Source organism: Nannospalax galili, unplaced genomic scaffold (genome assembly GCF_000622305.1).
Source record: "Nannospalax galili isolate Female #2095 unplaced genomic scaffold, S.galili_v1.0 scaffold716, whole genome shotgun sequence".
Classification (NCBI taxonomy): domain Eukaryota; kingdom Metazoa; phylum Chordata; class Mammalia; order Rodentia; family Spalacidae; genus Nannospalax; species Nannospalax galili.
Genome location: NW_008339517.1, coordinates 1,677,816 through 1,686,670, shown reverse-complemented (window position 1 = coordinate 1,686,670; position 8,855 = coordinate 1,677,816). Strand labels below are relative to the sequence as shown.

The following is an 8,855-nucleotide window of genomic DNA, read 5'->3' as shown; positions in this document are numbered from 1 at the left end:
GACTCACATACATATGTGGTACATATGTTTGAATTTTTAAGTGTTTTGAGGCTGTTTCAGGATCTGGTGCTACCCTAGTAGGGAAATCCATTCCATATTAACTGAAAAGCCTGGAGATGGTATCGCTGTTTCCTGCTAGTTGACAAAATTATTAGTAAATTGCAGCATATTTTTTTATAAACATGTTTTGTAATTTCTGCTGCAAAAATATTTGTAGTCTTATTTCCTAAATATAAATGCAATTGTATTATAATTTAACTATAGCAGTAGGTATAGATATACATATATATATGCACACACACATAGTCTTAAGTGTATTCCGTATTGGTTTGGTAAATGTAATGTGCCCACTGATGTAGCTTTTTATATGTAGCATTAAAATAAATTTATTGAGGTTTTGAGGTTCTTCATACAATATAATTTGATGGTATTTAGATCCCTCCATCTGTACCTCCCTTTCTGCCCTCAGCCCAATTTAATGTACTCTGCTGTACACACACACACACACACACACACACACACACACACACACACTATAAGGCCTATAGAGCCTAGTATGTGTGTGCATCAGTCCTTCAGTGTGCGACCATCCACTGTGGCCTGGTTAACCTACCAAGAGTCCCATCCTTGAAAGAGACTGACTCCAAATCGCCCAGGAAGCTTCCAAGGACTGATTTCCTGTCTTGCTTCTTCCCCAAGGAGATCACTCTTCTGATATCTGTCACCATGAAGTAGACTGGCCTCTTCTTGAAATGTTAGTGAATGGAATACTTACATATTCACTACATTTCACTACACATACAGAATTTAACTTTCCCCAAAATATTTTGAAAAAATACTACTTTCTTAGAGGAGTTAAATGTATTACAGTGTCCTTATAAACTTAACTCAGTTGTTGCTAAACTTCCCATATAACCAGCAAACGTTGCTTATTGTGCACATGTATGTTGAGTGTACAGATGAATTTGAGGACTTATATTGTGACTCTAAGGCAAAGATGGAAAATAAGTACCTCATTGCATTATTTTAACTGATGATGAACTAGAATATTTTTAACTTTATTATACTACTTTTCATTTATACAGAGTATTCTGTAAACAGTTCCTAATTGCTACTCTTATTTAAACTGCAGATCTTGGGCCATCATGATGGCACATAATATTCTTTGGCTATAATTTAATACAAATCAAAGGTTCTATAAAGATGGCGAATGTCAGAGAGCATAACAATGTGACTTGGGAAGAAACGCGAGATAAAATGAGAAAACGGAGAGGAGAAAACTCAAGAAGTAGTGAACAAATTATGGAAGATGGAGAAGAATTAATTAATGATCACGCTTCTAAGTTTGGAGACGATGTTTGAATCATAAATGAGCAAATGATGAATGTTTCCCTAGATTATGGTTGGGATGACTTGGTGTTGTTTTGTCTGCAAGAATTAAGGAGACAGTTCCCCGGTAGTCACGGAGTCAAGCGATTAACAGGCATGTGATATGAAGCTATGGAAAGATATGATGAATCTCTACAGCTGTACAAATGAATCTTGCAAGAAAATCCAACTAACATTACTGCAAGAAAGCAGACGATTGCCATTTGAAAGGCCCAGGGTGAAAATGTGGTCACTCGAAACCTGAATGTATATCTGGAACAATTCATTGGAGACCAAGAAGCTTGGCATGAGGTTGAAGGACTTTATATCAATGAACTTATGCAAAAGCAGCCTTTTGTTTAGAGGAGCTGATGATGACCAATCCACACAGCCACTCCCAATGTCAGCAGTATGCTAAAGTCAAATATACCCCAGGTGGACTTGAAAACCTCTAGCTTTCAAGAAAGTATTTTACACAGGTGATAAAACTGAACAACAGAAATATGAGACCCCTATTTGGGCTTTACGTGTCTGTAAGTCATATTACTTTTAACCCTGAAACAAGTGCAAAAATGAAAAAGGACAATGTGAAGTATGCTAGTTGTTGGGCTGCTTGTCAAATCAACAGCGCTTATCAGTTTGCTAGTTGAAGTAGGAAGGAAACCAAATACTCTGGTAAGGCAGTTGAAGACATGCTGGAAACATTGGAGCTCACTCAGTCTTAAGGTTTCAAAAACTCTTTGGTATTAGATTTCATAACTGCCCAAATGAACTTATTAAATGCCTGTGAATTATTTAGTAAATGCCTAGTGCTGTTTACATTCTAATTTTCTGTGAAGAAGGCAGTTAGTTGAAAAGAATGTGTTCACATCAACCTAAATTGCCTTTTACTGCTAAACAGGAAGATGGAGGAAATCCATGAAAGATTGATTTAAGTCCTATTGATTGTATATCAGTCCCTTAATGTCACATGTCTATGTCACTACTGCTTTAAGCAACAATCTGATACAGGAATAACCTTGATAACTAAACCATGATCATTGATTAAACTTGCAAAAACAAAAACAAAATACAACAACAACAACAACAAAAAATCAAGCTACTGTCATGTTTGGGACAAAATTTCATTAACTACAGAGAAATCTTTAAAAAAGAAAGAAATTTGCAAAAGAATCAGATATCTATAAGCACAATCCCAGTTATTCAAAATCATTTTAATGGTAGTCCTTTCACATGGTTTCCATTTTTTAAAAAATCACAGAAGAACAAGACTTTTAGTAAAGTCTGACTGATATTCTCAGGAAAGTGAGCACCATACTGGTCCAGGATGTCTTTACCTGGAGTTTGACATTGGGGTTAAGACATTCTAGCCTTGCGTCTCTTCTCTTTCATACGTATTCTCCCATGAGAACTGAGAAATGATAACAGCCAGTTCCAAAGAAGGAACAAAATAGGAACAATATTCCAAAGGAAAAGAAGGGCTGGAGAGATGGCTCAGTGGTCAAGACCACTGGCTACTCTTACAGAGGACCCAGGTTCAGTTCCCAGCACCCATATGGCTGATAACCATGTCTATAACTCCTGTTCCAGAGGACCTGCTACCCTCTTCTGACTGCCATGAACATTGTACAGTGTGGGTACATGTCTGTATATGCAGGCAATACACTGATATACATAAAATAATAAATACGATATTTTTTAAAATGTTTTAAAAAGGAAGAAGAATACTGCCCTGCTGGTCTAAGTGTCTAATTGCAGTTCATTCCTGAAACCTAGTTCTATTCTTGTCTTCAGATCCAAACAAACTGCTTTGTCTGCTTGAATCTAAATTGTCTCTGTTGTATTTTCATCTCATGAAATACTTGAGCATACTTGAATTTAATTCTTAATAATTTAAATTATAATTAAAATTAAGAGTATTTAGTGACTGGGACTTAAAAGTTACAGCGGCACAACTCTTTAACTTCAGCAGTTGACTTCACTCATGTGCCTCTTCAGCTCGTATTTTGAGTCACACTGCATTTCAAGGTAATGCACTAATCAATGAGAAGCAAGTTTACTCCAAGAGTTCTTTTTCACTGTTTCTGACACGCTTCAAAGTGAGGACATTTTCAAAGGAGGGTCAGCTTAAGTTACATTTTCAATAGGAACATTTGACCATGAGGACATATTTTTTCTACCCAAGGAAAATGTCTCCTACATTATTATCATGATGTGATTGCAAAATGGAACTCAGAAAACTGCCTTTGTTAACTAGATAACTTTTAGAAAGAACACTTCCAACTCATGCCTTTTTATGCAGACTATAACATGGAATCCTCCAGGGTTAGAAAATTCTTTAGTTAAAAGTATAACTAATTTTTTTCCTTGATTTGGATTTAAACTCCTAAGACTACTTAAAACTGATTCATACTATACAGTAGCATAAATAATAAATATGATTGGCTTTCCAAAAGGACTTGACTATAACTTTGAAACATGTAACCAAAATATTACAAACATCAGATATAATTTTATTTTCTCTAATGTACAAGATACTGACAGGCTAAGAGCCAGGTAGTCCAACAATGGTTCTCTCTCACTGGAGAGGCTGAGAATCTGGTAGTTTCTCAGTCCATGAAGCTGGATATTTTAGTAGTCCCCATCTATAGTTGAAGGTCTGGAGGATTCCTGGAAACCTGGTAGTCTTCAGTCAACATTGGAAAACTAAAGAAATTGGTTCTAATATCAGGAAGGGATGACACAGCAGCACAATAGATGAACTTACCAGTGAGTATAAGACAAGCAGGAAAAAAGCAAAGTTTTCGTCTCTCATGACTTTTTGTCTAGGGTGCCACCAGAAGGTGCTGCCCGCATCCAGACTGTCTCCCAACTCCAGATAATCTAATCAAGCAAATCCCTCACAGGAGTCCTCAACATCTTGTGTTTTGGTTGATTCTAGATGCAGCCAAGTTGACAACCAAGATTGATTCCCCATCACAGTTGGTAGCAGGATCTCTTTTCAGAGCTCATACTGGCTGCAGATTTTGACCTTTCTGCCTCAGCCTCCATGACATCTAGCTCAGAGCACCAAATGATTTGGGGATTCAGTTTCGTCTTGGTGCTGCCTCTGTTTCTTCTCTTAATTTTGCACTATTGAAATATTCAGGGATCAGACCTTTGTTATCTTCTTTAACTGCTCTTTTGCTCTGGACATACTCATCTAATTTATTGCTTTGTAATTTCATACCTATCTAAAACCCTTAATTATTCCTTTCAAGAAGGATCTGACTTATAAGCTTAAGGGTCATGTATCCAACTGCCTACTGACCATCACCACTTGCCCCTCTAGCAGACATTTTTCAAAATAAATATCTCCTCTAATGAACTCTGAAATTTCAGTCCATAGCTTTCTTCGTCACAGCTGATGGTAAAGGTCTTTCCTAGCTTTCCAGGTGAGAAATCTAAAATTGTTTGTGACTCATCTCCTCATATAGCCTATTGGCTATATGACTAGACTTTGACTATTTCCCAGAATATCTACTTGTATATTTTTAATTTTTTTTTCTTTTTTTCTTTTTCTTTTTCTGAAAAGTGTCTCCCTACAGCCCCAGCTGGCCTGGAATATACTATGCAGACCAAGCTGACCTCAATCTCACAGAGATTGTCCTTCCTTACCTCCTTAGTGCTGGGGCTAAGGGTGTGGAGCAACTTGCCTGGCTATACCTTATATTTAAATACAAATTATAAATTGTTCTCATTTATATAGATGTTGTAAAGTATATACACTGTACATTTTTTTGGAAATTTTGCCAGTTTTCCTAGTGTATGGTAAGCTCATAGGGAGGTTTATAAACTGTTTAGCCCTCACCTCTACTTAGCTGTAACATTTTACCAAAGGTATCTAATAACACTAAGCTTCCTATGAAAACATAGGAAAAATGAGATCATGGTCATCAGTTTGAAATAACTTAGTAATATTGCAGACTTATCTCAAGGCCTTAGCTTGAAGAAATGTGAATCATAGTCCTAAAATATCACACTGGAAGGGGAAGACCTGACAACTAACACATCCAATACAAATCTTTTCTATTACATCCAGGTCAAGGCTAACTTTCTGTTTGTTCATTTGTTTGTTTGTTTGTTTGTTGTTTGTTTGATTGATTTTTTGGGGTGCAGAGGATGGAACTCAGGACCTCGCAAAAGCTAGGCAGGTACTATGCTACTGATCTGCACCCACAGTCCAAGGCTAATGTTTATGTTCTTTGGAGACTCTCCAAAATGTGTTGAGCTAGCTACACTGTAATTCTAAATCTGATGCTTTTAAACCTGACTGAATAATGACAGCTGCTTTGAGTGCTTTAATCTGGGTCCCAAATAGGAAATCAAAAGAAAATTTGGGCAGGAAATGTGATAAGATCAGTGTAGAACATTGTATATGAGGTTCATAGGAAGCATGAGGTTCTAGGAAACTTAAGGGTTCACAAGGAAACATACAGAGAGCTCTTACAAACATATTCTAGAGCTCTACAGAGAGCCGAGGGTTACCTAGTACACAGTTGAAATTGTGAAAGATGATCTTTAGGAATACCAGGAATAATGCTTGAGACAAATCACTGAAACCAAAAATCTTTTCTTCAACTTTGGCCTCAACCTATGTACAGAGTTCTGGTTCCAAACATTCTTATATTATGCTATGTTATATTTTTGCTCTTGTTCAAGGAAAGGTATTTTGTTTTAAAAGCTTCTGGCAAGCAGAAGGTCTTCTGTTGATTACTATGGTGTATCTTTAAAAAATCAACCTATTATTCATAAAAGTGTTCATGACATTCAGGTCAACAAAGCACTTGATAATTCAAAGAATCTTGAACCACTCAAAGTTCTGCTCTATAGCAAGGAAAAGAAAAGCAGAATGCTACATGGCATGTGCCTAAAGGCCCTTCGCACCATAACCTAATAGAGAACACTGTGAAGTCAGGGGCGTGGGTTTGGATTCTGCCACTTCCACCGCCTTTGCCTTTAGAAGCTGCCGCTATGGCCCTTCCTTCAAGCAATCTTGCAAGCATTAATGCAGTCAAGTGTCATGAAGCTAAAGCGATTGGTGCTTGCTGGCTAGAGGCAGGTGGCAGGCACAATTTGGCATTTTTGTCAGCATTCGTGCCAAAGAGCATAACCCAGGTCCCTGCACTTGGTGTGAACTGGCCCGGAGCCATAATTAAATTATTTTTAAGGAAACAGAATGGTCTGGCTAGATAAGCTGCAATGATTTACTGCACTGACTGACTTTACTGAAAACTTTTCTTGAATGTTTCCTATTCTTTTTCTTTTCATAAACACAATAATAGCTTAGAAAGACAGCTTGAACGTAGTCAGTAAATGCATGGAGCAGTTTTTCAAGAATCTAAAAGGATTCATTATTTTCTCTGGGGGTCTAAAATTGCTACTTGATGATCTTAAAATGAAAGCAAACCTATTATTGGTCGAAAGCATTACTTTTCCCATAACGTGTTGTTTGAGAAATATAACACTAGACTGAACTGACAATTCTATTTTAAATGTACTTTCATTTAAATATGTTAATCCCTAAAATTTTATGACGTGTACTACTCTTGCTACAGGAACACAGGCTGGCAGGTTTTATAAATTCGCTTCTGTATTAAATATAAGTAGAAAACAAAAGGCAAAGATGCTATAAAAGAAACATGATTGTAAGATTGGAGTTTTGGGGAGTTTCCTAACATGAGAAGAAAGCCCACAATATGACCAATATGGAAGCACTTGTTAAAGAAGGTAAAATCTATTAAGCTGCAGTGTTCTGATTCTAACAATTCAGACTTAATGAAACATTTAGAATACACTGTTACTGATACTGTTCATTTAAATATGCTATTACTGATACTGTTTCATTAGGTATACAATTTCTTTCTCAGTGTTTTCATGCTTAAGTGACCTCTAAATTGGTCTGCTGCAAATCACTGCTAATAGACTCACAACAATCTATACCAATCAACCGTGTACAGAAGGAGGACGTTCAGATTTCTCAGGAGACAGATGAATCCTCACAAACAAAATATGCTTTTCCTTCATAGTCTATCTCTCTTTTTCCTATCACCTTTGGCGTCTCTTTCACCTGCCATCTCTTTACTCTTCACTGTTCTCCTCTCTACCTTCCCCATCCACAGGAAAACTGGGAGCATCACTGAGCTTCTTTCTTGAACAGGGTAATTTGCTTTCTAGAGTAACAGAACCCATCATCCTTAAGAACAATTTATAGAAATATTAGAAGTGGAATTTTTCTGGTTGCTGTGGAAATCACATCCCACATCAGCGAACTTAAAACAATACTGTCTATAGTTGAAAGTAAAAGGAAGCATACGGTCCTAAGTTCAACAGAGTCTAAGCTCAAATCCTGGATCTGTTATCCATCCCCCAAAAGACAGTGAGTTGTATAGCTCTACAGTGTGTCTTAATGTGTTCAGGCTGCTATACCAATACCAAGAACTAGTTGGCAAAGGAACAGCAGACATTTATTTCTCACAGTTGTAGAACCTGGGAAGTCCAAAGTTAATGGACCAGCAGATTTGGTGTTTGGTGAGGGCTCATTTTTTGACTCATACGTATACCCATTCTCTCTGTGTACTCAAATGATGAAAGAATGTAGCTGTCAACAGTCATTCCTCTAGGGACACTGGTCTCAATCATGAGGAAGTCTTCCAGGACTAATTGCCTCTCAAGAACCCATTGTCCCAAGGGGTCAGCTTCCAACCTATCAACTGGGGACACACACAAACATTTGGACAGTACTGTATTTCTTTTGCTTTTCACATAGATTAAATGATTCATCTATTCAATACAAACATACTGTGTGTTCTGACTAGATATCAGTCAATGGGTTAATAATAGATATACATGCTTTATGCACTAGAGGCGGTTTGTAAACATTAATACAGGAAAATGTGAGGTAATGATAAGGATATTAGGAAGGTGGTTAGAATATAATTCCTTACCAGGCGTTTGCTCATTTGGGATAATTTCTAAGAGCATACCTAGTGGGACTGCTATCTGCCAGGAACAGGACATAGTTCCCACTGATCTTAGCCCTGGGCTGAAGGCAGACAGGCAATGACTGCCTGGAAACCAGGGAGAATCACCCCCTGCCTGGACACAGGGGAATTTAGTGCATTCCTTCTATGCTTTGTGCCGGCATGTGCCCCTCAGCCCCTGAAAGGTGAAAATAAAGGCCATTTTGTTCTGCCCATAAAATAGTATGTTCAGTGCCAGAGAAAAAGAAAGTTGTTATTTCACACTGACAAGGTCCCTAATAAAAATCATATATAAGGATCTATTGATTTTTTTTTTACAGTCAGTTTTTGTCCTCCTTGCAGTTTTATGTTTACCATGCCCAAGTAAAAAGGGGATTTATTTTGGGTGCCAATAAGTTCCATCAAGGAGCCATTTCACAAGTTCCTTTGAAAATAAAGAGCATGACAAGGAGATGAGCCACAGAC

General features: G+C 37.4%; 1 pseudogene; it reads left to right on the top strand.

The window, feature by feature from the left end:
* Nucleotides 1-1,203: 1,203 nt before the first annotated feature.
* Nucleotides 1,204-2,093, top strand: LOC103735120 (annotated as a pseudogene).
* The last annotated feature ends 6,762 nt before the right edge of the window (nt 2,094-8,855 follow it).